This window comes from Fukomys damarensis, unplaced genomic scaffold (assembly GCF_012274545.1).
Source record: "Fukomys damarensis isolate Sample0158 unplaced genomic scaffold, DMR_v1.0_HiC HiC_scaffold_5, whole genome shotgun sequence".
Classification (NCBI taxonomy): domain Eukaryota; kingdom Metazoa; phylum Chordata; class Mammalia; order Rodentia; family Bathyergidae; genus Fukomys; species Fukomys damarensis.
Genome location: NW_022900917.1, coordinates 46,656,012 through 46,683,741, shown reverse-complemented (window position 1 = coordinate 46,683,741; position 27,730 = coordinate 46,656,012). Strand labels below are relative to the sequence as shown.

At 34.5% G+C, this 27,730-nt stretch overlaps 1 long non-coding RNA gene across 1 annotated transcript; it reads right to left on the bottom strand.

Moving 5' to 3' along the window:
* Nucleotides 1-1,306: 1,306 nt before the first annotated feature.
* LOC104874297 lies at nucleotides 1,307-26,619 on the bottom strand. The gene is made up of 3 exons (XR_783708.1): nucleotides 26,190-26,619; nucleotides 24,747-24,856; nucleotides 1,307-1,374 (listed from the first exon to the last, which is right to left on the bottom strand). It is a non-coding gene; the product is annotated as an uncharacterized LOC104874297 (long non-coding RNA).
* Between the last annotated feature and the right edge of the window lie 1,111 nt (nucleotides 26,620-27,730).

Genomic DNA, 27,730 nt, shown 5'->3' with positions numbered 1-27,730 from the left:
ATATGCTATTTCCTCTGTATTCACCTTCATTTCCTTTTCAGAATTCTTTCTGGATGCCCACATTTGTCCTTGTTCCTTTTACCTCACCACTATCGTCTTTAGGGACATCTTGATTCATTGTTTCCATCTCTGTGCTTGCTGTGGTGGTTCTAGCAGTTTGTATCCACAGTCAACTTGCTATGTCTTTTTCCTGACTCTTCAACCTCCCTTATTGCTAAAGGTAGTATGTTAAATTAATATCAAATAAATAGCTCATTAATGATGTTATTTTTCATCTTCCGATCTATTTTCACAAAGATCTCTTACAGAAATAGATATTCTGTGGACTCTCAGTACCCATGGAATTTCCTTTTCTCACATTCACCACAATGTTCTAGCCAACTTGCTCCACCGTTATAGTATTTCGAAGTTAATATATGTTATTTTACTCTTTCTTCTTTTCTTTCATTTTCTATGCCACTTATGCTTCACCTTCTCTTTCTTTGATGATTGGGTCAGAAACATCACCCTATCTTTTATTTTTCTGAAAGTTTGAAATTTTTCGTATATGGCCAAACATGGTACCATTAGAACACCTTTACTGAGAAGTCAAGCAAGGCTGTCTCTAGACTGTGGCCTTTAAACGGGGCAGAACTTGGTTTAAATCCCAACTTTGTGATTTTGGGTAAATGAAAAAAATCTCTCATAAATCTTGCTCATTTTAAAACAGAGACAATCATGATCCCATAGGCTGCTGTAAATGTCAAATTAAAAGTAGCGAATGTCAGTGTTCTGTACTCTCTATATTATTTTTCACCTTGTGTTTTTTACCATTGGATCCAAACTTACTTTTTTTTCTTTTACTGAGTTTATTGGTACTTTTTAAGTATACAGTACAGTTACATTCATTATTGGGATCTTGTACCTTTACATGACAGGTCTTGGTTCTCATTTTCCCCTTGTCCCTGCCCTCCCTTCACTCTGTCCTCCCCTCCCCATTTACACACACTTTATTTCTATTTTTTCATATTTTTTTCTTTTCCTTCATTAGCTTTCCCCTACCCTTCCTACTTTCCTTATACTTTTAGCCCTTTTCTTCCCATTTCACAGTCAGTTATCTCATTAAGATCTTATGTACTATTACAGTTATTCACACCAGAGAAACTATTTGGTATTCACACATGTGTGACTTATTTACTTCATTTAGGAGTATGTCTTCAATATGTATCCATTTTCCTATGAATGAATCTAATTTCTCGTTCTTTATGGCTGAGTAGTATTCCACTTTATAGAAAAACCACATCTTCTTTATCCAATCTCCAACTGATGGGCATATGGGCTGTTTTCTCTTCTCAAATTTTTCCATTGTCTCTGCTGACAAATCCTATGCCTCAACTGCAAGAAAGATAAGATGACTGTCTGAAAATACCATGTCTTTCCAATGATCAATTCTCTTTCAGCATCGAAAACATTTTGTCATTCTTAAAATCTCAATGACACTGTCGGCATCTCAAAAATCCTTCCTGCAATGTTCTCTAAATCCTACCCTAACCATGGCTGGATTAGGCCATGTTGCTGCTCTTTGAACTTTCTCTGTAGTTCTCACATGAGTTTTTACCCTTCTCATCAGGCCCTTAAGGTAGGAGTCCTTTGAGGGCTGAGCCTTTGTATCTTATCTCCACACCTCTGTGTCTGATCAAGTATCTATTGTGCTGCAGACACTGCTCACACTGGATGAGTGAATGAAAACCACTACCACGGAAAGTGTCTGCACCAAAAGATAATTTAATCTTATCTTCAAATAAGTACATTGAACTGAGCTATGCAAAAGCATTAATTATTTCATTAATCCTCTTCTGCTTGGGTATGACACATTTGCAATCAATGGCTGATGCCATAGTTACTTTCTTTCCATTGTCAAGGAACACCATGCTGTGCATGGTCTTTTCTTGCCCTGACACAGTATTCCACCGGAGCCCTGGGAAGAAAAATCATGGATTTCATTCATATCATTAAGTTAGTTGACTCATAAAGAGAAAACTATATTAGTTAAATTTTAAACAGTTAATATGCAATGTATAAATTCCAAAAGAGAGTAACTTGACCATAAAACAGTAAACCTACAGAAAGAAAGGCCACATAATTACTGTTCACTTCTAGACAGTTCCTTGAGTTGGATTCACATTGAGCTAAGGCTATCTGAATTAGAGGCAGCTGTATAATCCAAACGTTGCACAGCATACAGAATCAGATTGAGTGCTTGAATGTCTGCACCCTAGGAAATTGATTTGACTACTATGTCAATTACTTCTGGCATGAAGCTTTCTGTGGGTTGCATTACAACTGCTCTTTTGGTCAGCTGTGACTGCTTTCCCATCCACGCCTATTGTTTTAGATTTATTTACTGCATCAGCGATCATAAATTATGGACGTTCTTCTATGCCATCTGGAAACTCTGGTGTCATGGGTTGGGTCACTTTTGATTACTTGCTCTTATTCTCAGTTACTGCCAAGGCTGATATATCTTAAATTATGAAAGACTTCCGCCTCAAGCTGACCTATTTGTGAGTAACCTTTCAGCATCTACATATGTTTATTTTATCCAACATAATACTGAATAAAATAAAAAGCGTGTTCTCTAATTCTCCAGAGAATTATTTCTGCATTTGTGATGCTGACTTTTTGAAGCTCGCAGTTTATCTAATAATTTGCTTGGTAACTTATAGCATATTTTTATTATATTCACGAGGTCATCATAGATAGGTCATACTCTTTCTTGAAAATGTTGCAAATGCAATTTTCCCAATAGTTTCACCTGATCTCAATTTCTACAAAGAATATCCCATTATGTATTAGGTACTTAAAGTTAGGATGAAGGTTTGTTCTCCTTTCAAATAGTCCTGAAACAAAAAGGCCAGCACATATTTAACTTTTTTTTATTCTCATGTTTAGCATTCTTATGACTGGGCTAATAACTATAATATTTTCCTAACAAGTTGGCTGGAAAACATCTCAGCAGAGTGCTTTCTCCAACCAAAGGATACCGATGCCTACCGGCATAGACAGGGTCAGTGTTTTACTTTCCTGTCAGGTAGATGGTTCACTGGGAGCCTAGATCAGATCTGACACTGTGCTATCAAGCAGTTTATATCCAGAAAAGCAGTTTGAATATTGGAATTCTGTTGAATTTCTCAGGCCACAGCTGCTTGTATCTGACATCTGCCTCAATTTTTTGAATAACCAGTGACTTTTTTTTCTTGGCAATCTCAAGGTTGAGTATTGTAGGACTGCATTTATATCCCTTCAGTCCTCATCATGTACCTCTCTCAAAACGGTATAATATACCGCATCACAGTATTCACTGTAGAATCTGCCTGGTCTCCACTTTCTTCAACAGCCAAGGCCACCTTTATTGTGCTTACGAGGCTCTCCATTTTTCTACAGCCTTTCACTATGTAGTAAATTTCATCAACTATCATTAGAAGGAGGAGCCACTATTAGAACAAAAGGAGACAAATCAAGCAAAATTGTTAGAATTTTCTTAAAATATAAATCAGTCTCAGTCTTTACTACATATAATGCTACATTATCCTCTCATTATTAAAGTACCCTACTAGGCTGTAGAAATGAGGGTGGACTATTTTTTCCTAAGACAAAGCCTCAGTAAATGTGCTCTAATTAATTCTGCATCTTGATACACATAAACTACCCTTTCACATCTCTTGACAGTAGTGCCTACTAGCATATTGTGACATCAGTTCACATCAAATTACTTTTGGTTTTATTAGATATACAATGCCCCAACAAGACATGATTTGACCAAAGCAACATTTATAGATATTTAAAAATTTGTGCCCCTTTTCAAATTCAAAATGACACAACAGATGTTTCATGCAGCAAATCTGAAGTTTGGGGTCGTGGTATGTTTTAGCCATCATTGTTAAGTGATTTCTTTAATCTACCTCCAAGATGTATAAATCCATAAATGCAGGGTTAACATGTCATATTTCTAGATCACCTATGTGAAACACCTTACAAAAAAACAAAGAATATTATTATAAGAATGCTGTTGGTATCTAAAAGAAGTATAAAAATACAGCATTCTTCTTTGTTATTAAAAGAGTGATTATTAGTCCAGTTGTTCTTTTGATTTTAAAGAAAAATATAGTAACAGATGCTCTTGGCAGGGTGTGATGTATTTTAGATATGTGTTTGCTATATTCTTATCTTCCTTTTCCTTCTTGCTTATTACACTTCCTATTTACAAAGAAAGGTGATGAAAACTTTAACAGAGCAGTGTTCTTTTGGTCAGAAAGCTCCCAAAATAGAGGATTCTTTGATAGTTGCCTACATGCATTTGAGGTCTTTTCTTTGAGCATTTTGGAGCAAGATAATCAGAGAATCTGCATCTGAGAATTTCATATATAATAGGTTTTTAAAATAAGACAAGTTGAAAGGGAGAAAAATGCAATACCAATGGGCTTCCAGTAATAAGATCATATTTAATATTTTCACAATGGGGAAAAATGTGCAAATCTAAGAAAGTAAACTGGTAGAGACAGATCTAAATATTAAAATGAGGTGTTTAGTAGTATAAAGTAATAACTGACTTATAAACAGTGATAGCTGCTGCCAAACAGAAATCAATACCATGAAAATGAAAAATTATTTTCTGATGTGGAGAAAACTTTAAAAGCAATGTTTTTGTTTTCCTGTTTTAAGCTCAGCAAAATTAAGGACTGACAACATGTCAAAAACAAAACAAACAGAAACTTTGATTGTTGATCATCCCCAAAGAAGTGACAATGAATGAAAAAGGGAAGTCAGAGAGACATCAAGGAAACACATTATAATGCTGTTTAACCTTTTATTAAGATTGCTATTGTATGGCAATGCATAAAACAGTGGATATTGGGCTCATTACATCAATACTATCTTGGCACTTCCTGAGGTCACACCAGTCATCTTTTATTCATGCTGTCACTAGGACTGGAAGTTATGTTAATAGAGTTGGGTCAGGCACACCAAGGCATAAGGAGAGGCTGCAGGCTCATCAACAAACACAACTGCCGTGATGAAGCTGCACCAATCAAGGGCAGAAGGGCTCACTTCTAAGTCTTTGTCCTCTGTCTCTCAGATGACCAAATGGCAGTCAGATCCCATGTGTGCTATTCATTCACCTCGCCATTCATTCATTCATTCATGTCCATTACCAAAATACAAAAGCTAAAGGGGAAATAAGATTTCTCACGTCAGCCTTCTTCACAAAAGGGTGTATCAGTGCTGCTTGAAGAGCCATACTTATGTTAGATTTGTGTTCAGAGAAGTGTGAAAAATGAAACGTTTTTATAGTTTTTAAGAACATTTTCTCACTAAAAAATTTACTATTACTTTTTCTCTCTCCAGCAGTTCAACAATTTCTAGCATGATTTCTAAAGCTCGATTCTATGGCCCTTTCTTCATTATCTTATGTTGGGATAAATTACTGAGACCGTATCCCTCAAAAAGAGACATTTCAGTGGGCTTCACAAGGTTTTTGTTACATTCTTTCATATAAATATTTGGATTTGTAGTAAATCCTGTAAAGATCTTTAAATACGTTAAAGAAATAAATCAGTTATCCTCTAAAATAAAATATCTCAATAAAAATTATTTTTAAATATATACAAACCATAATTTTATAACGCATTGAAGAGACATTATATAGCCATATATGTTTATTACATAACTAAAAAATAGTTGAATCTTTGTTTTTAATTTTCAAACCAGACTTAATAATTTAGTTTTAAAAGATGCCTTTAAAATAATTGGTCCTTTAAAGTACTCCTCAGACCATTATAAAACTATGTGGCATGAATTCATGTTAGAGTTGAAGACAAACTTCAGTGCGTATATTACTCTTATCACTTACATGAATCTAAATAAAATGTCAATAGGTATGGAACACACAAAGAAGCAAATACTGATAATGACAAAACCAAGCTTGTCAACAACAGTGTTAAAACCAATGTACTTAATTAAAAAAGTGAAGTCAATTAAAATCAAAATAACAGTGCAGCATGTACAAATGCTGGAATAATCATTAGGCCTTGCTGAATAATGGAAGAGTATAGAATTTTTTTAATGGAACAGCAGGGGTGATACATTACACAAAGCAACAATCTACAACAATATGACAATCGAATTACTTCAGCCCCATTAGGCAGGTGCAGAGGAATAATTTAACATGAATTTTTTTTCAGTGAAAAGGCAAAAAATAAATAAAAAAACCCTTTTTTTTTTTGTCTGATAACATTGAGTTTTATACTTCCAGCCTACCTTGTTTAAAAATGATGGAACAAGGCTGTGATTTTAAAAAATGGGGTTCATAGATGTGGGAGTTTTCTGTTTATTCCCTTTACAAACTGAATAGTACAGGAAAAAAATATATGGAACTCCTATGGTAAGATGCTATTCTTGTATTTATATTTTCCCTGTATGTACTGCTTTTTTAAGGGTTTAAAAACAAAATAATAAAGGATTTGCAATAGTTTCTGGCTGTCTAATCTAATTCACATATAAAAGGCATCCCATAAAGCCCTAGGCAATATTTGTTATCTTATTTCCAGCTCAGATTCAAAACAAATTGCGACCTCCAGTTAGAGCAAAGAAGTTTTCTCACTAAAATGCCAATAGAAATGAAAGCAACTTCACAGTTCTTCATGAAGGGCAAGAAATTTAAGATCTGTTTACTACTTTTCCTGATAAAAATATCACCCAGCTTTAAAACAGTTGTGATACAAATCTCTCTCATTTACTTGTAATAGGAACTATTTAATTTATACTGAGATAGATGGCCTATATCCTTAAAGGAATGGAATTTTTTATTTCTTTCCTTACCATCAAGGAATTAAAAAATGAAAATTATTCATCCTCAAATAACCTCACCAATTTAAATCAATCTGAACCTGCTGATTTTTTCAAATGTAGGATGGGTGCTCTGGGTTCAAAAAGATAATTGTGCTTAGAGTATAAGAACTTTAACCTTCAGGCTTGAAACACTTTACTAGTGAGGTCTCATTAATCCCTGCTTTGCTTCTATGGAAGTATGCCCCTCAATTTGAAAAAAAAAAAAGAGAGAGATATCAAAACCAATAGGTAGACATGTGCTTCTGAAAGTCATCTGTAGAATCAGGAGAAAGAGCAGAACAAACCCATTGCAACTTTTTTTTTTTATTTGGAAAGTAGACATGCCACTTATATCAGGGAGAAGGTACTGCTTGAAAAGGTAAGGAGAAAATAATTGCTCTAAGGTAGCCACTTCTTTGAAAGTCTAAAACAAAATTCTTTTATTTTCTTTCACGATCCAGTATGAGGAATAAAATTCCTAAAAGGAAAAAGAAAACTTTTTTGTTTTGTTTTTTTTTTATTTTACTTTGGCACATTATTAGTAAGAGAAACAAAGCTTCTCACAGAAAGCCTTCCATTCCCCATTGTTATCAATTTTCAATTATTCCAAATTTGAGGCTCGAATTGGTATGGTATCAAATAAATTTTACATAAAAAGTTTTATCCTTAATGTGAGAAATACAATTGAATATTTCCACAAAATATTTGGAATTGAGAGTCTGTCATTTAGTCAAAATATTTCTATATCTCCTAGCATGCAACTTAGCAAAATGCTAGAATAAAGTTATTTAGGCACATTAAAAAAGTAAACTATCTGGCTGAGGATTTAGCTCAGAGGTTCTGCCAACTGCCTTGCAAGCACAAAGACCCGAGTTCATTCCCTGGTAAAAAACAAAACAAAACAAAACAAAACAAAAAACCACACATGCATAATTACTTAATAATTTCTCTGGTGTGAAAAACTATAATGGTACATAAGATCCTAATGATATAATTGACAATGTGAAATAGGAAGAAAAGGGTTAAAGATGTACAGGAATTGGGAAGGGTAGGGGAAAGGAAATAAGAAAAAAGAAAAAAATGAGAAAATGAAAAAATGGAAATAAAGTGTTTGTAAACGGGGAGGGTAGGAGAGGGTGAAGGGAGGGCAGTGACAAGGAGAAAAAATGAGAACCAAGACCTGTCATGTAAAGGTACAAGAAAAAAAATAAAGGTACAAGATCCCAATAATGAATGTAACTGTACTGTATACCTAAAATATACCAATAAACTCAATGAGAAAAAGAAAAAAAGAAAAAGTAAATTATCTCAATTAATGAAACATTGCATACAGGATGCAATAATATTAAGATCATCTGTGTTGATATTAGGCTAACAAAAGAAGCATTGAGATTAATGTAAAGATAAATAGCATGTTCTAAAATGCAAAATATTAATATTCAAAGTTAACTTTTGAAATGCAAGTATGAAAGTAGTTAAAAGCATAAATGCGTACTTATAAGAATTTAAATCATCTGATATGTTAGGGCAATTCAGATAGAAATAGAATTATGCCTCTTGGCTTGTACTTTGCTATGGTATGGTACAGGACTCAGTTAAATCAGGTCAGAAAATTGAATGTGAGAGTGTGGATTAATAAGAAGTGGCCCAGTGTAGCGGTGGCTATGGATATGTAGATGGATTGAATGATTGGAATTCTAATCATAAGTGTGCCCTCAAGAATGTGACAATTTCTCTCTTAGCAGTTCTTGAAGGCCTTCAAGAAGCTGATGCCATTACCACATATTATATTATTTCAAGGAGTCAAATCGATGCAAACAAGAATGGTTCAATGACTAACAATTGTTTCAGCTTTGTGAAGTCAAACTCAAGCCAGAATCTAATAAATACCTTCCTAGTGATCTAACTATTGAGCAAGCTCAACTTTCTATCAAAATTCTTCATACTCAGAGAAAATTTTGAAATCGCTTAGAATTAAATTTAGTTGAGTCAATGTATCTTTGATATGAAAAGTCCATACTCACTCACCCTATGACTTTTATTTCTCAGAAAATCCCAACATGTCTATATGTGAAAAGAGTGCTTAATGGCAGGAAAAGTGGATCAGAACATGCCACAGACATTAAAAAATAATCAACTCAAATGGACATTTATCTAGTAAATTGGCATATATTTTGCGTCTTCTCTCAGGAGGGAACAAGTACATATGAAAAGAGAATATCCTCATATGTAATTTCATTCACAACTATGCTGGGCAATTCCATGCAGACTTGGAATCAAAATGTTAGCATTCCTTGCTGAGGAAGAAATCGTATTATCAACAGGTATCAGTGAAAAAATAAGTAACTTGCCAGGGTTTTACCGAACAAGTAAGTAATAGAGCTGGAATCTCAACACAGCAGATTATATGACCTTAGAACCTTAAGTCTTAAATCAGTTATATAATGACTTCTTTAGAAAGTGCAATCATCTTATTTCTAATGACTTCTTATTTAAAGAAAAGAGCTTCAGATTTTTCTATTTGTTATAATTAAGTCTCATTGATGCTTCTCTCTCACAAATGGTCAGTGGTTCCAGAGCCTGCCTCGCAAGTGGAAGGACCGGAGTTTGATCCCCACTACCACCAAAAAAAAAAAAAAAACAGTCCACATATACACAATGTTTCACTGGAAAATCCTAAAATTCACAATGTTATACATCAATTTTGAAGGTGTTTTGTGATTGCTCAGAAAGGATACAAGAAGGTGGACTCACAAAACTGTTCTTTGTTGGGATTGCTTCTATTTAATGAATCAGGACTTTCAGCATTTAGAAAACACATACATGTCTGGAAGGATGGCAATGTGATTGTGACAAAGGATTAACTGATAGGAATTCAAGAAAATAAATCATCCTAATAGAATACATCACAGGGAACAAAACATACAACCTTGCTTATTCTGCTATCAGGGTGGACATATCTTTACTCTTTAGATTTGGTTTCGGGACTTTAGTTAAGAATTTATGTCCAATTTTTGAGACAAAAATATTTCTTTCTCTTTTTTCTTCTTTGGTCTCCTCCTCCTCCTCCTCCTTCTCCTCCTCTTCTTTTTGCGCCTTTTCCCATCTGTCTACCCCCCCCCCCGCACACACACATCCCACACACACATTAGGAATTATTACTGAAAGAACTACTTTGAGACCTATGGGAGGGGAGAGACCATCCTATCAGAAAGGACATTGTGAGGCACAGAACACTGAATGGCCTAGGGCTACTATATATCTGACACATGGAGGTTTCAGCATAGACAGCTCAGCCTCACGGGCTGCCGTAGAAACCCCTCTGCATGTGCTCTGACCCATAGCTGCTCTGGGTTGTTAGACAGTACTAGTTGGGGCAGTAGTGGAAACATTTCCCAGAGTTTCAAAGGTACATATGTTTCAAAGGACTCATTAGCTGAAAGCTGGATTGAAGAAGAAGGAAAACATAGGTGTTGTCTAAAATTATGACCAAAATGTGAAGCAATGGCTAAGAATCAGCACTTATTAAAGTTCTATTCTCTTAGAAATGTGAAAAATGATGTATTTTTGTTTTTCTTTTATTTGTATTGGTATATTTTATATATACATGATGATAACATTCATCTTAGAGATTTTGTACCAGTACATGATAATACCTTGCTTCTTCTTCTTTTCCCTGTTCTCCTCTTACTTATGTAGAAAACCTTTGTTTTCATTTTTCCCTTGATTTTCTTTTTTTCTTGTCCTTCTTTACTTTCCCCCTCTCCCCTCCCTTGTTCTCCTCATTTGAACACTTTCTTTCCATTTCCCAGTGTCTAGTGTACATTTTTGTTTCTCTAGTGTGAGAAACTGAAAATAGAAATAAGGACTAAAACAAGTAATTCTTTTAAAAGCAAAGTTTATATTTTTGAAGTTTTATTCAGTTTGACATTATGTTCTTACTTTCTTAGTATTAATTGGCATATTTAAAATTAATAAAATGTTACATTTACAGCTAGTAGACTGCTTTAATTTTTAGTACCTTTATGTGGGAAAATATAAAAAAGTACTTAGCCATATCATAATTGTTGTTTTAACAAGGATACCAAAAAAGATTATTATATTTTAATAAAGGATGGATATTATTTATGGTTCTAAATAACATTTTAATTAAAAATATACTAATCTTTTTTACTTCTGTACTGTAGTTGGCTTTTTGTCTTTTACATAGATTCATTTTAACACAATTAGAATTCCTATTGAACCATTACCAGTTCCATACCTAGGTATGTTACTTATAAAAATGTAACTGATTTGTTTTTTGAGACATAAAAATAAATAGTCATAATGTTTATAATAGGAATTATGTAAATTAAGATAGGTTTTATCTTGGAAATGGATCAGCTTATATATCTTATTTAGTAAATGCATATTCTTAAGGAAATATTTGCAAAAAACACTCCACCAAAAATATAAGTAAAATAAGCACTTTTAGAGTTTTTTCCATGAAAACTAAACATTTAAAAAGTACAAATAAAGCTGAGTGTGGTGGTGCATGCCTGTATTCCCAGCACTCGGGAGGTTGAGGCACGAGGATCACTGTGAACTCAAGACCAGCCTGGGCTACATAGTGAGTTCCAGGTCAATCTCAACCATATAGTAAGACCCTGTCTTAGAAAACAAAAAACAAACAAACAAAAAACAAACAAACAAACAAACAAAAAAACAAATAAAAAGTGCAAATGTTTTATAATTCACAAAAAGAGACATAATAGATAAAAAATTTCTATATGATTTAAAAGATAAGTTCCATAGAGGAACATGGGATATGCAGTCAATAATAAAATTATTTTATCCCATTAATCATAAGTCTTTACAAACTGTTTAGATTTAAGTTCTTTGGCATTGCTAAAAATTTTTTTGGGAAGAGGTTATTAATGTTAGGGGAAAGGTACAAAAGGAACAGAAAAAAATAACAGAAAAGGAAAAAAATGGAAACAAAGTCTTCATAAATAGGGAAGGGTGGAGGGGGTGAAGAGAGATCAGGGGAATAGAGAAAAAAATAAGAACCAAGATACGTCATGTAAAGGTACAAGATCTCAATGATGAATGTAACTGTATCACATACCTAAAATGTACCAATAAAGAAAATAAAATAAAATATACATGAACCAAAAAATGATATTTTGAGATATGTATTAATGTATACATTTACTATGAAATAACTAAATCAAGCGATTTAATATATGACTGTCTTTATTATTTATTTATTTATTTACTTTTCTGATACCAGGAATCAAACTCAGCACTTTGCCCTTGCCAGGCAAATGCAGTGCCACTGAGCTACATCCCTAGCCCTATCTCACATATTTATTATTTTTGTTGTAAAAATTCATAAAATCTACCCCATTAGCAATTCCAAGTATAAAATTCATTTTCATACAATAGATCTCCTGAAGTAATTTTTCTTGCCTCACTGAAATTTTGTGTCTATTCACCAATGTCCCCCTTGTCTCTCCAAAGCCCCATCCCCTGGAAACATCTTTCTACAATCTTCTTTTATGAGTTCAATATATGAAGATTTTATATATGTCACATTATGTGATATTTATCTTTTAGTGACTGGTATTATCTTTTAATTTTTTGTTTACTGAATACATTCTTTTCTTTTACAAACTTTCTCTACAATGTTCTTGTCTCATAAGGATATTAAACTTGCTTATTATTTTCTATTGTTGCCTAACAGCTTATAATGAAAAGAAAAAATTACATAACCTGAAAATAATAGATTTTTATATATTTGTTGGTTATATTTGCTTATATGTTTTCTCTATGAACCAAGTCATCTTGCAAGGTTGCCATCAAATTTTCTGTAACAAAGCAATCTTACTCCAATGATGACAGAAATGATGAACAGAAATGAAAAGTTCATCTTTAATATTCTACTTTTTGCTTTCCTCACACTATTTTTAGGATGTGGATATAAATGAAGTCTTTGCAGTGACAAAGATGACCAATGTACCCTTGGGGAAAAGATTTGTTTTCTATAGGACTGAAAAAGGCAGATTTTGACACTTTAGCTATAGGTGTAAAATTTATAATTAACCTCTAGAAATGAGCTTAAATCTCCGATCAGTCATAGTGAAATGCAGCACACAACAATGACTATAGTATAGATACATGTTAACACATTCATTCCTTTTTAATTTGATATCTAAATCAAAAGGGATTTAGGCAATATGTAACAGCTAATTACTTAGGGCTGCAAACCTGTATGAGCCAATAATGATAGGAAGTGGTTTTCACTTTTAGTTTAAATCTGCAAATAATTTCCTTTCACCTTTTCAAGCATTAAAATACCCTTTATAAAATTATTTAAGCATATTTTGAAGTTATATAGGTCAGCAGAAAAATATCACAAATGAATCAGAGATTTCATGATGCAAGATAGATTACTTTCATTCAGACCAGGTTTATTCCAGCTAAAATAAATATTTGTAATTGTTATCTGCACTAAAGAAATCCAATGAATATAGAATTATGCTTGATGTAAATCTTACAATATTGCCACTGACCTCTTATTGTCAGTATATTTCATTTCGAAATTTAAAAAAATAAAGAGAAAAATATATAGATACACAGAGATATAGACGTAGTCCAAACAAAGCCATGTTAACCCTCTGTCACAGTTACAAAATAGTTTAGAATAACAAACTAAAGAGGAAAGTTTTATTATGGCTCACAATTAGGTCGGTGGTGAGACAGAAATATCATGGTAGAAAGGGATGGTAGAGGAAATGTCCTTACCTCAGCATGGCTAAAGAAGAGAAAGAGGGGGGATGGGAGGAGGAGAAGAGAGAGGAGAGGAGAGGAGAGGAGAGATACAGAGAGAAAGGGGCCACAGACAAGATTTATTCCCCAAAGTCATGCTTTTATGACTTTATTCAATGAGGCCAACTTTCCATTACTTCCAGATAATGCCATCAAATTATTAATCATGTACAGATTAATTATCTGATCAATCCAGCCCTTGTGATCCAATCACTTCTCTAGACTTCGCCTCTAAACATTGCTGATAAAGCCTTTGAGAAAACAAAAATTAGGGGAATATTTTAGGTTTAAGCTGTAAGAAAACCAAAGTCCATAATGCATAAAAATTAATGTATCAGCTGGGCGTGATGGCACAAGCCTGTAATCTCAGCACTCTGGAGGCTGAGGCAGGAGGTGAATTCGAGACCAGCCTGGGCTCCATAGGCTCTATAGTGAGTTCCAGGTCAGTCTCAACTACATAGTGAGACCCTGTCTCAAAAAAAAAAAATTAATGTATCATGACCAAAAGGAAATTCAAGAATGGTTCACTCACCATTGTTTGAACCTAGCCTATTTATTTCTCTAACTTTTGCACACATAAAACCCACTAAGGAAATAATATGAAGTTAAGAATTAAATTTGTAGCTGAGTAGATAAAGATATATATATATATATATATATATATCCTTATCTATATCTAGAAAGAGAAAGACAGAGACAGAGACACAAAGAGAGACAGAGGAACAAAGAGAGAAATTACAAGCTCCCATAAACGTAATAATAAAGAAAAAAACTAATCAACAGAGGAAGTCAAAAGACAAAAGAATTGCATCTTTAATGAGAAAATAGTGAATAAAATTGTCTACTCATTAAGGTTATGGTTTCAGAATGAGCCCCCCCGCCAAACGAAACATTCCAACATACAATAACTGAAAGAGCTGGCTACTGTATTAGTTTCTTAAGATTATTGGAGCTAATAACAGACTGGGTGGAAGAAATCAATAAATATGTCATATCTTATAGTTTTTGGAAGATAGACATGTAAAAACAAGGCATTAACAAGACTCTTTCTTTGGAAACATGCAGGGGGAGACTCCCTCCTTGTCCCTTCTTAGCTTTGGAAGGTTTGCAGCAGTCCTCACTATCCCTATGCTTGCAGCTTCGGAACTGCCATTTCTGACTCTGTCTTTGCATGGCATTCTGGCCTATATTTCTATGACCCTGCATTTCCTTTCCTAATGAGAACATCAGGCATACTGGATTAACAGGTCACTCTGAAGAATTATGGCCTTGTTTTAATTAATTATATCTGCAATGGCTTTATTTGTAAATAAACACATTCTGAGGTACAGCTGGTTAAGTTTTTAATATATCTTTTCAAGAGCAAGATTTAACCTGAAATAACTATCATTTTTTTTAACTGATGTAATTTATGAAGAAGAAAACAATGACAGTACCTGAGCTACAAGAGGAAATAAGGCCTAAATTAAAAAATAAAAATGTATATTGAGCCCTGGTACCCCGCCAAAGCATACAAAAATATATGTCTGAAATTCTGACCATTAATGGCATATGAATGAGGATTGAAACAACTGGAATTCAAGAATCCTAAGTATTGTTGTGGGTGAGATAACAAGAATACTACTAACTTTAGATTTTGTTGCTGTGAATATAAGTTTTGCACATGGACACACAAAAATACAAACAGAATACAGAATTTCTAAAGTAGTAGTAATGGAAGAAATGGAATGGAAAGAATATATGTAAAAAATAAACTTAATTCAAAACAGACAAAGAAAAAGAAAACAAAAAACAAAGTTAATGAAAAATTAAAAATAAAAACACTAAATCAGAAGATAAATTGCATATAAAAGGAGTAATAACCATTACTGTTACACATGGCCTAAAAATTCTATGTGTAAAACAAAGATTGTTGACTTGGAAAACTGAAAGAAATATACGTAACACGTATGCTAAATTTTGTATAAAGGAGAGGCACCCAAAAGGGAGTACTAAAAGTAAAAGAATAGAAATATGTATACTAGATAGTAACTAAAGCAAAAAGAGTGTCGCCATACTAATAACACAGAAATTAGATAAACAAGTATTTTGGCTAAGGTTCTCTAGAGAATCTGAATCAGTAGAAAATTATATAAGGGGCTTGAAGGTAGGCTTACAAGATAAGAAGTGAAAGGTTCCACAATGACCCTCTGTGATTGGAGAGCTGAAGGATCCAGTAGTTATCCAGCTAAAGAAGCTTCAGAATGAGAGAGATGGAAAATATAGCACTAGTTCTAGGTCAAAGACTTGGAAGCTCACCAGAGGACTGGTGGTGTGAGTCTATATTAGAAAGCTGAAGAAACTGGACACCAACATCCAAAGGCAATGCCAATAAAGACAAACCTATTTAGGGAGACAGGAGCTCTTCAAAATCGGGCATATTTCTTACTTCTTCCCCTTTTTTATTGTATTTATGCTATAAGCGTATTGGTTGATGACACCCACAAACCAGGTGGATCTTCCTCCCTTGGTTTGCAGGCCTTCACACCAATCATATCTAGAAACACCCCTTAGTCACACCCAGAAATGTGCTTTATTAATTGGCTAGGTGTTCTCACTCCAGTTAACTTTACTTATCATAACCAATGGACATGACAAGATGACCATATAGTGCTAAAAATATGCCTCAAGAAGTATACAATAACTTTAAACTTGCACATATCCAATAATATTACTTTGAAAATGTGAAAAGAACAAAAGGCAAATGTCATTGTGAGTGCAGATAGAAGTTGCCATGGGATGATGGAAAGCTTTTAACACAGCTCTTAAAGATTAATAGGTGAAGAAAATTAAATCTATTTATTTTAACACCATTAACAAGCATTTTTTTTCTTTTCTTTTCTTTTTTGGTACCAAAGACTGAACTCAGGACCTTGCACTTGTAAAGCAGGCACCAGAATCACTGAGCTAAATCCCCAGCCCAACAAGCTTTATATATGCTCTTTAGCATATACAAAATACAATATAAAGATTTATATCTTTAATGACTGGGAATACAAGTTCATATCAAGTACACAAAACATTTATAAAATGAATCATTATTAGGTGATAAGGCAAGTAACAAAAGTACTTCAAAGATTTAGCATCAAATATATAAATTTTTTTATCATTAGGCAATTAAATTATAAATAATTAACATATTGCCTCACATATCTGGAAATTTTTAAAGATCTAGACATCTTAATAATCTGAATCAAAAAAATTAAAATAGAGCTAATAAAAATTGAGATGCAGAGCAGTTGTGTGGACCAAAGTAGTGTAGCTGTAGGCACATCCCAGAAAGGGCCCCGCCCCAACCCCATAAGCTCAGGAACACCTGCCCAAGTCAAAGGCCCACCCAGAAAAGAGCTTCACAGGCCTGCTATACCATTGGCCACAGCCAAGCGTCCACCTGGGGAAGAACTACACAGACCCAAAAGAGACAGCCAGAGGCCTTCCCCGATACCATTGATAAATGCATGGAAACCCTAGCGAGAAGCTTGCACAAACAGTAGGAACTGGAGTACACAGCCCCCAGCCAAAGGCCCATCCAGGCAGCTACATAGGGGTCCCAGTGAGAAGCACACCTAGATACCATCCCAAGCATTAATAGCCATCAGCCAGAAGCCCACCCAGACAACAGGTTAGCTCAAGGATCCAGAAAGGCCACCATTATGAACCCAGGAATTGGTGTACTGGGGAGCAGCAGAGAGTAAAGGCTGATTGGTGGCTTGCTGAGAATTGAAGCTCACTGTCTAAGCAAAAAGTCGCCTTAACAAAGGCACAGCAAGCTGAGTCTGCTGAAATGAGAAGACATGTAAATAAGTCTCAAAATGAGACTTCCAGATCATGTAAGGAAACCCCAAATGGCAGATAGAACAATCTGAGACTCAATCACCAAGACTCCCTGAATCGGCATGAAAGAGGACCTGCAAAAAATGAAATTAGAAATAATTTCTCAGATAACAGCAGAGATTCTGTCCATAGTACAAGTTTAATAAATCTAGAGCAGACACACATTAAAAAAAAAGAAGAAAAACTGAGGAACATGATGGAATGATAAGAAATAAATGGAATCCATAAAACAGATGCAAACAGATTTCCAGAAGAATAAAAACTCCATTTAAAGTTTATGCAGTAGAATGAGCCAATGCAAGGACAGAATTTCAGGTATCGAAGAGAGCATTGCAATCAGTGATCAGGAAAATAAAAATTTATTAAAAATAGTAAAGGATCATGAGAAATCAATCCAGAAGCTGCTTGACACTGCGATGCAAAGAAGAATAACATAAGAATGACTGGAGTCAATGAAGAAACAGTAGAGTGCAGATGACATAAAAGAACTTCACAGAAGTAAGGGCAGAAAACTTTACAAATGGGGGAAGGAATTTGACTTACAGATAAGTGAGATGTAGAGGATTCCAACTAATCATGTTTTAAAAAAAATCTACACATAGACTTATAATAGTTAAGATTCCAGAAACCCAATAGAAGAACAAAATTCTACAGGAGGTTAGAGAAAAGAAACAAATCACATACAAAGGAAAGCCCATCAGAACTACAACAGGCTTCTCAAAACAAACCCACAAGGCACGAGCATGAAGTAATGTATTTCAAGCCCTAAAGGGAAACAACATCCAAAACAGGCTGCTGTATACTGCAAAACCATCTTTCAAAATTGATGGAGAAATAGGATATTTTCATGACAAAGAGTACCTTAGGAACTTCATGAATACCAAATCAGCAGCCCCCCCAAAAAAATTTAAACAATGTCTTAGGAAAAGACAACAAGGATCACAACTGGAAAAAGCCCAGCAAAATGAAATCATCAGGCACAACAAGATTTTAATCGCACAGGAGGACAATCCAACAAAAAGAAAAAGTAATGACAAGGATAAGTCATATATATCAGTTGTAACCATCAAAGTTAATGGTCTCAATTCTCCAATCAAAAGAAATAGATTGTCAGAATGGGTCAACAAGCAAGATACAACAATATGCTTCATACAAGAAACAATTAAAAAGAAATGCATCGACTGAAAATTAAAGTGTGGAAAACAATACTCCATATGACAGGAATCAAAAAAAAAAGCAGGAGTAGCTATTTTATTTTCAGATCAAACAAATTTCAAACCAACACTGATTAAGAGAGACAAAGAAAGACACCACATTCTTGTAAAGGGAACAATCCAAGAGGAAGAAATGACAATTGTAAATATATGCACACCAAACACTAGTGCACCCAGCTATATAAACAAATATTAACGGACATGAAAAGCACTAACACAATAGTAGTGGGAAACTTCAGTAGCCCCTGTCACAAATAGATCAACCAGACAAAAAATAAAAAAATGAAATACTAGAACTCAAACCCTTGAGCAAATGGATTTAACAAATATTTACAGAGTGTTCCACCACACAGTCAGAATACACATCCTTTTCAGCTACACATGGGTCATTCTCCAAAATAGACCACATACTTGCTCATAGAACATGTTTAAGTAAATATGAAGGAAATGAAGTGATCCCCGGTATATTATTATACCATAGTGTGATGAAATTGGGGATAAATAGCAAAATAAAATGAAAGAATTTCATAAACACATGGAAATTGAACAACACACTTCTGAATAACAAGTGGGTCACAGAGGAAATTAAAGATCAGACAGTTCCTACAATTACATGACAATAACAATACAACATATCAGAATCTAAGGGACACAGTGAAAGCATTCTTATGAGGGAAATTCATAGCAGTGAATACTCATATTATGAAAACAGAGTGAGCTCAATTACACAACCTGATGAGGAATCTCAAGCTTCTAGAAAAAGAAGAGCAGGACAAACTCAAAGCTCATCCAAGGGAGGAAATTATAAAGATCAGGGCAGCAATCGATTCAGTGAAGACTAAGAGAACAATACAAAAAAATCAGTGAAGCCAGGAATTGGTTCTTTGAAAGAATAACAAAAGTTTACAAACCCTTAGCCAACCTTATAAATAAAAAGGAAAAAAAGTCCCAAGTCTGTGCAGTTTCAAATAAAAGAGGTGAAATTACAACAGACCTTGCAGAAATCCAAAGGATAATCAATACTTACTTTGAGAACCTAAATGCCAAAAAGATGGAAAATACCAAAGAAATGTACAGATTCCTAAATACATATAAATTACCAAAGTTAAATGAAGATGACCTAAAAACACTAAACAACCCAACATCGACCAATGAAATTGAAAACATAATTAAAAACTTACCAACTAAGAAAAGCCTGGGTCCTGATGACTTCATTGCTGAATTCTACAAGACATTTATAGAGGAACTACTGCTACTATTGTATAAATTCTTCAATGAAATTAAAGGGGAGGAAATAATCCCAAATTAATTCCTGGAAGCAAGCATCACCTTGATCCCCAAAGCAGAGAAAGACCTAACTGAAAAAGTGAATTATAGGCCAATCTCACTAAAGAACATAGAGGCCAAAATCCTTAATAAGATATTGGTAATTAGAATGCAAAAGACTGCCAGACGATCATACACTCTGACCAAGTGGAATTCATCCCAGAGACACAGGGATGGTTTAACATACACACATCAATAAATGTAATACACTATATTAATAGAACTAAGGAAAAAAAACATATGACCATCTTAATAGATGTCAAAAAAGGATTTGACAAAATCAACACACCTTCATGATTAAAAAAAAAAAAAAACTACCAAAAATTGGAATAGATGGTCTCTACCTCAATCTGATAAAAGCTATCTGTGAAAAACCAACCACCAGTATCATACTAAATGGTCAAAAACTGATATCCTTCACAATAAAATCAGAAACAAGTCAAGAATGTCCACTATGCCAATCTTGTTCAATATATTTTTGGAAACATTGGCCAGAGAAATAAGACAAGAAATAAATAAAAGGAACAAAAATAAGAAATGAAGAAGTCAAATTGTCATCATTTGCAGGTGATGTGATACTCTATATAGAAGACACAAAGAACTCCACAAACATTCTTCTAGAATTAATAACCAAATTCAGCAAAGCATTTAGATACAAGGTCAACACACAAAAGGTAATAGCTTTTCTGTACAAACAAAAAAAGTCTCATTGAGACAGAGATGATGTAAACAGTTCCTTTCAAAATAGCATCCAAAAATTGAAATGCTTGGGAATCAACATTAAAAAGAAGTCAAAGACCTCTACTCTGAAAACTATAACACTCTGAAAAAAAGAAATTGAAGAGGATAGCCGAAAATGGAAAAACATACTTTGGTCCCAGGTAGAAAGAATCAACATAGTGAAAATGGCCATACTTCCAAAACTGCTGTAGAGATTCAATGCAATCCCAGTTGAAATCCCAGCAGCATATTTCACAGTCCTTGAGAAAAAAATCTAAAAATTCACTTGGAACAAGAAGAGACCTACAATAGCAAAAGAAATTCTACGCAATAAATACATGACAGAGGATATCACAGTCCCCAACTTGAAACTATACTACAAAGCTACTGTGATGAAGACAGCATGGTACTGGCAAAGAAACAGACCTGAAGACCAGTGGGACAGATTAGAAGATTCTTCAACTCCAGACACTCAGCCACCTCATCTTCAACAAATGAGCCAAATACTCTCATTGGAGGAAAGATAGCCTCTTTAGTAAATGATACTGCTCTCACCATGCACTAAACTAAAATTAAAATGGGTTAAAGATCTAAATATTAAAATAGCAAGACTAAAACAGCCAGAAGAGAAGTTAGGAAGAACACTTGAAGATATTGGTCTAAGAAAAGATTTTATCAAAAAAACCTCAGTTTCCCATGAACTAACACAAACAATCAACAAGTGGGATTGCTTCTTTTTAAAAACCTTCTGGGGCCGGGGATTTAGCTCAGTGGTTCGGTGGCCTGCCTTGCAAGCACAAGGACCTGAGTTCTATCCCTGGTTCTCCCTGCCACAAAATAAAAACCTTCTGTTCAGCAAGAGAAACCACCAACAGTGTGAAGAGAACACACAGTGTGGGAAATATTTTTCACCAGCTGTTCCTCAGACAAATGTCTACTATCTAGAATATATAGAAAACTTAAAAAATCAGACCTCCCAAATTTATAGACCCAGTCCAAAAACGGGCATCTGAAATGAACAGACAGTTCTCAGACAAAGAAGTAGAAATAGCAAATAAACAGATGAAAAAATGTTCAACACCACTGGTCATTCAAGAGATGCAAATGAAAACAACACTGAGATTCCATCCCAGAAAGAATGATTGCTATCATGAAATCAACCAGTAACAAATACTAGCAGGACTTTGAATAAAAAAGGAACCCTATTCTATGGCTGGTGGGAGTATAGACTGGTGCAACCACTGTGGAAATCAGTATTGAGATACCTCAAAGAATTAGCATTGGAAGTCCTACTTTATACAGCTATTCCACTTCTGGGTATCTCCCCAAAGAATTAAAAGAATCATACCACAGTAATATATGTGCACCTGTGTTCATAGCAGCATAATTTGTTATAGCTAAAATTTGGAAACAACCTGATTGCCCATCAACTGGAGACTGGATAAAGAAAATGTTTTTGTTGTTGTTGTTGTTGTTGTTTTTAATGAAGTGGAGTACTGTTCAGCCATAAACAATGAGAAGCTAGAGATATTTATAGCTAAATGGATGCACCTTAAGGCCATAATCAAGGGAAGTATATAGGACACACGTGTAAATGCTGAAAAATTTCTCTAGTGTGAGAAATTGTAAGTATGAATGAGGACTAAAAGGTGTAATATACAATGTGAAATAGGAAGAAAAGTTGCAAAGAGAAAGGGGAAGTAGGAGGGGTAGGGGAAAAGAAAGAAGGGAATGGAATTAATATAAGAAAAAAATCTTCATAGAGAGGGGTTGAGGGTTTGAAGAGAGGGCAGGTGAATGAGAACCAAGATGGATTATGTAAAAGTGAAAATTCCCAATGGTGAATTTAATTATATTGTATACCTTAAATGTACAAATAAAATTAATTTAAAAATGAGATGCAATTACAACAGAAAATACAATAAAAGTTACAGACTTAATATTTGTATTAGAAATGAAGCTGATATTAAATGATGGTAGAATTTATCTGAAGATGGTGGACAAAAACGCAGAATAATCCTATGGAAATTGGAAGGAAGGAAACAGTGAATTCTTTGTAACAAAATATCTATGAAGATCAAGAAAAAACACACAAACCCTAAATAAACACCAAACAATATTTAGAATAAAAAATAACCATAAGTATGGATGGAGAAGAGATTTAAAAAGTAAGAGAATATGAGGGGCAATATATGCCAATTAGTTTGGAAATTGATATGAAGTGAGAATTTTCCTAGAAAAATGAAAACAAATTTAGTTTTTCAAGAAAAAACTGAAACCCTGAATAATACATACAAGGAGAATTTTTAAATCTTCCCATAAAAATAAATTATGGATTTATATGTAAGCTTTAGAAAATATTTAAGGATCTGATAATTAAACAGCTAAAAATCCTCAAAGGCTCACAGCAAAGGCAAATAAGTGAAACTGCCAATATCATTATTGAGCAACTTGTCACCAAAACCTGAGAATACAAAACATAAAAAAGAGCATTATAGGCCAATTTACAAGTAATCAATGATTTTAAAATCTACTACTAATAATAATATTATATAAAAATCCTAGAGGAAGTAAAAGTGTATTATGCTACAACCGTTTATTCTACAAATGACAAATTGGTTTAACATCAAAAAATTTCCATTCCAGGTTCATTTATTATTGAAATTCACTCCAGTACAGGTTGAGGGGCAAAAAAAAAAATAGATCTTTTCAACAGAAGATCTATGTAGGAAAAAATTTTGATAAATAATACATAGTTCATAAAAAATAACTCAGCATGTAGTGGAAGCACGGTATTCTCAAAGAGTATCCATAAAACATAAATAAACAGAAATCCTATAGTCTGTGTCAAACTCAATGCTGAAAGAGTAGAAGCCTTCAGGCAAAATTGGGAACAAGCCAATAATTCTCATTCTGCTTACTATGATTCTGTTTCACTCTCAATTTAATATAATAATAGTAATAATAATAATAATTCTAAACAAAAATATACTTAATATTCAAGATTTAAACAGCTTAAAACTTCATAGAAGTTAGCAAGATTTCTAGATATAAGATTGGAGATGTATCTCAGTGGTAGAATGTGTGAAGTTCTGGGTTTGATCTTCAGCACTACAAAAATAAATAAATAAGATTTCTATAGCCAACAATAAATGTTAGAAAATATATTTTATTATACAATATCATGAGAAAGAATACTTAAGAGTAAATGCAACAAAATATAGCACTTGAAATGTTTTTTAAATTATCTAAAAAGAATAAATATACACTTTTCATGTAAATAATTCTTAAGAACATTTCAATTCTATTCATTTTGTAGACCCAAGGTTACTCCAAATGAATTAGAACAATGTTTTTTATAAAGCAATGTTTTTTTTTTCAAAGAGCATTCTAAACTCTATACGTAAGATCAAATAAAAATTTGTGAGGAGACTCATAAATTAAAAAAATAATAAAAATGATAAATAGAAAATAGGTATAGTTACTATGTCCAAATATTGTTCTAAAAGTTTTTCATTTCCTAATTTATTCCATCACTAAAGCCTACAATGGAGATTTTATTATGTCTCATTCCATCTTGCAGTTGACTAACTGGGGCTCAGAATAATTAAGTAATTTGCTCAAGTGACATTGTGACAGATATAAACACAAATAGAGACATCCTCCATTATAGCCTCATGCTCTGGGGATAACAAGACATACAGATGCTCAAGTATTTTATATAAAATGGTATTGAAAATGGCATAGAATTTGCATATACCTGACTCTCATCTATCCATATACATTAAATTATTGCCAATTTACTTACAATAACAAATACAATAGCATTTCTGTCAAAATTTTTGATTTTATACTGTCTTGCCAATTTTGAGAAAGACCTTTAATTTGCACTTTTCTAATTTCTGAGGTACATCTTTACAGTTTACACATGCTCACCAAATTAACATCCTCCAGCTGAACGTAGCGGTGGACACCTTGCGATCCCAACATTCTGGGAGGCTGAGGTGGGAAGATCTGAGAGTCCAGCCTGGCCAACTCAGCAACATCTTGTCTCAAAGCAAATAAATAATATATAAATAAATAAACAAGTTTGGAGACTAAGCTTATTATGTAGGCTCTGAGTTTATCCCCAAGTACAACGAAAAAGAAAGAAGAGTTGTAAGAAGAGATGGAGGAAGGGGGATGGGGGGAAGAAAAAAAGAAAAAGAAAATTACACCTCCAAATGATAAAAATTCTAGTTTTACAAATGTAGGATTAAAAGATGACTGTGCTAGGATTTGTAATGATCTAATTGTGAAGCAGGGATTTAAGAGTGTCTAAAGGAAGCAATCACATTACATTATAGTTACAATAAGTACCTGATAAGGGAGCCCTATATCATAATAGTAAGAAAAAAATCCTGAATATGTGATTGCCAGTGATATTTCACATCCTTTTCACTTTATGTTCTACTGCTGTTATATACTAAGTTAAGTAAAAGATAAAGAAGAAAAGTAAAGATCATGTAAAACTATTGATGGAAGTAGTTCAAATATGTGACTATTTCTAATTCCTTCCCACTATGGGAACTGTTCCATCAGTGTGGCATTTTCAAGGGTCTCATTGAGGCTGTCTTGGTGATGAACAAATGAACTTGGCTCCAAGAACTCTTATCTGCACAAATTGTATAGCCTCTCCCTCCAGGTGGTAGAAAGATTAGAAGCAAAGAAAGGAAAGGAAAGCATCGTGACATCCTGTTACCCTTGAGAATGCTGCCTAGATGCCTATGTTAGAGAGGATTTACCTGCTTACTTTGTGGGGGATGAACTGGCTCACACTGGACTTTTGGATTTGACCACAATATCCACCTTTGGCCCAAGCACTGGCGTCCCCCTTGATGGGGACACCATTCTTATCAGTTTCTAAATCCTCCTCCAATGCCCAGGAAGGCCTGGCTAGCAATGTATGGATAAAGCTTAGGGCTGGTCCTGAATGGGTCTTGGTCTCTGGAGGTACCTACTTCCAAATTTCTGAGTGACCCTTTTTGACTGGTTCGGGGTTGAAATGGGGCTTTCTCAGCATGGTGTGGAGAGCTCTGCCTTAGGCATGCCTAGTGTGTGGTAAAAATTGTTTCTTTCTGACCTCTACCCACATATGAGTAGAGCAAATGGCTTTGGGAACCTCTGGACTTGACTCTATAAGGCAATGTCATTGACTAGAACTTCATTATTTTCCTCATAGTCACCAAAGGTAACCTGCCAAAGTGGGGCTAACACATTGACATTGAGTGACTCACACTGTGACTCAAACTGGGACCAGTTCTGTCATTCAGTGAATCCCAGAAAAATAGGTTTAATACAAGATACACAAATATAGAAGAATGTAAAATACAGTCTTACAGTGGTCTCCCACAGCATCATGTGAGGAAAAGTGCAAAACTTCTGTCTGTGCGCTGGCGATCCAAAGGATCCAGTTGATCGTGGTGTTTCGCGCTAGTCAGGAAGCCCGAGGGTCTGTAGTGGAAGGCCGAAGCACCTGTGCTGGAGACTGCCCTGCAAGCTAGGAGACAACACCTGAGGTGAGGGTGAAGACTGGAGCTCTTTCAAAGAAACAGCAGTAAGCCTTCCTGCTTCATTTCCCTTTTACGACATTTAGGTGACAAGTTGCCCCTGAATGGGTCTTTTGTCTTCAATAAATCCCTTTAGCCACACTCAAAGCTACGCTGATCCTATTTAATTGAAGATTTCTTATTTAAATTGACACAATTAGTTAACTATCCAACCAGCTCAGGGCTCTGGGCTATTGAAATTCTGTGGCCAACCCTTAGGAGGTTTGTGCTAAACTGTCATTGACGCTCTCACCGTCCACATTGTGACACAGCACGAGAGTCACTGCGATGATTCTTACCCTATAGGTTTCACTGCTGGCGTTCAGGGCCGTCATTTACCCTGCGGCTCTGTACCTTGTTCACGTCAGGCAGTCCTAACCGATGTCTTGGGATAGTCACCAGTAGCTTGAAAAGCCACGATGCGGTACTGTGCTCTTCTCCAAATGGGACAGGAGTGCACATTCTTTGAGAACCAACCCCTCTTCACACTTCACCAGAGGTGTCTGGCCCTATTCTTATTGGTGGTGGTTCATAGGGAAGAGGAGTTTGTGGACAATGGAAGAGATACCTTTTGGAAAATTTTGTGTTCATTTACACAGTGGTGGCACACTTACAGCAAGCAGTTACACAGAGTCTTCTCTGCCAGCTGGTGATTCAAGTTTACGAGCTGTTTCTTCTAAACTAAAACCTCAGTATTTAGGTTTAAGTGCAATGTTGGTACTTTATGATAAGCAGGTTTTGGGTTGCAGTTTGGGCACTCATTCTAGAAAAGGTTTGCCATCACTGATTTAGAATTAGGCAATTGTAGAGGTAAGAAGATCCACATGGTTCCAACAGAAATGCTCAGCTATTCCACCGCTGGGTATCTTCCCAAATGAATTAAAAGAAACATACCACAGTGATATATGCACACCCATACTTGTAGCGGCACAGTTAGTAATAGCTAAAATTTGGAAACAGCCCAATTGCCCATCAACTGGAGACTGAATAAATACGTGTTTGTTTTTATAAAATGGAGTACTACTCAGCCATAAAAAAGAGACACCAGAGTCATTTATAGCTAACTGGATGAACTTTGAGGACATACTCTTAAGTGAAATAAATAGGACACCTGTGTAAATACCAAATGGTTTCTCTGGTGTGAGAATCTGAATAATGGCATTTAACATAATAACAGTATTTCTATATTTTTCTTTTTTGTTTGGTTTATTTTTAATTTTATTTTTTTATTATTATATATTTGTCATACATACTGATCACATTCATTGTAGGGAATTTATACCTGTTCATAATATATCTTCATTCTTTTTATCCTATTCCTCCCCTCCCTTC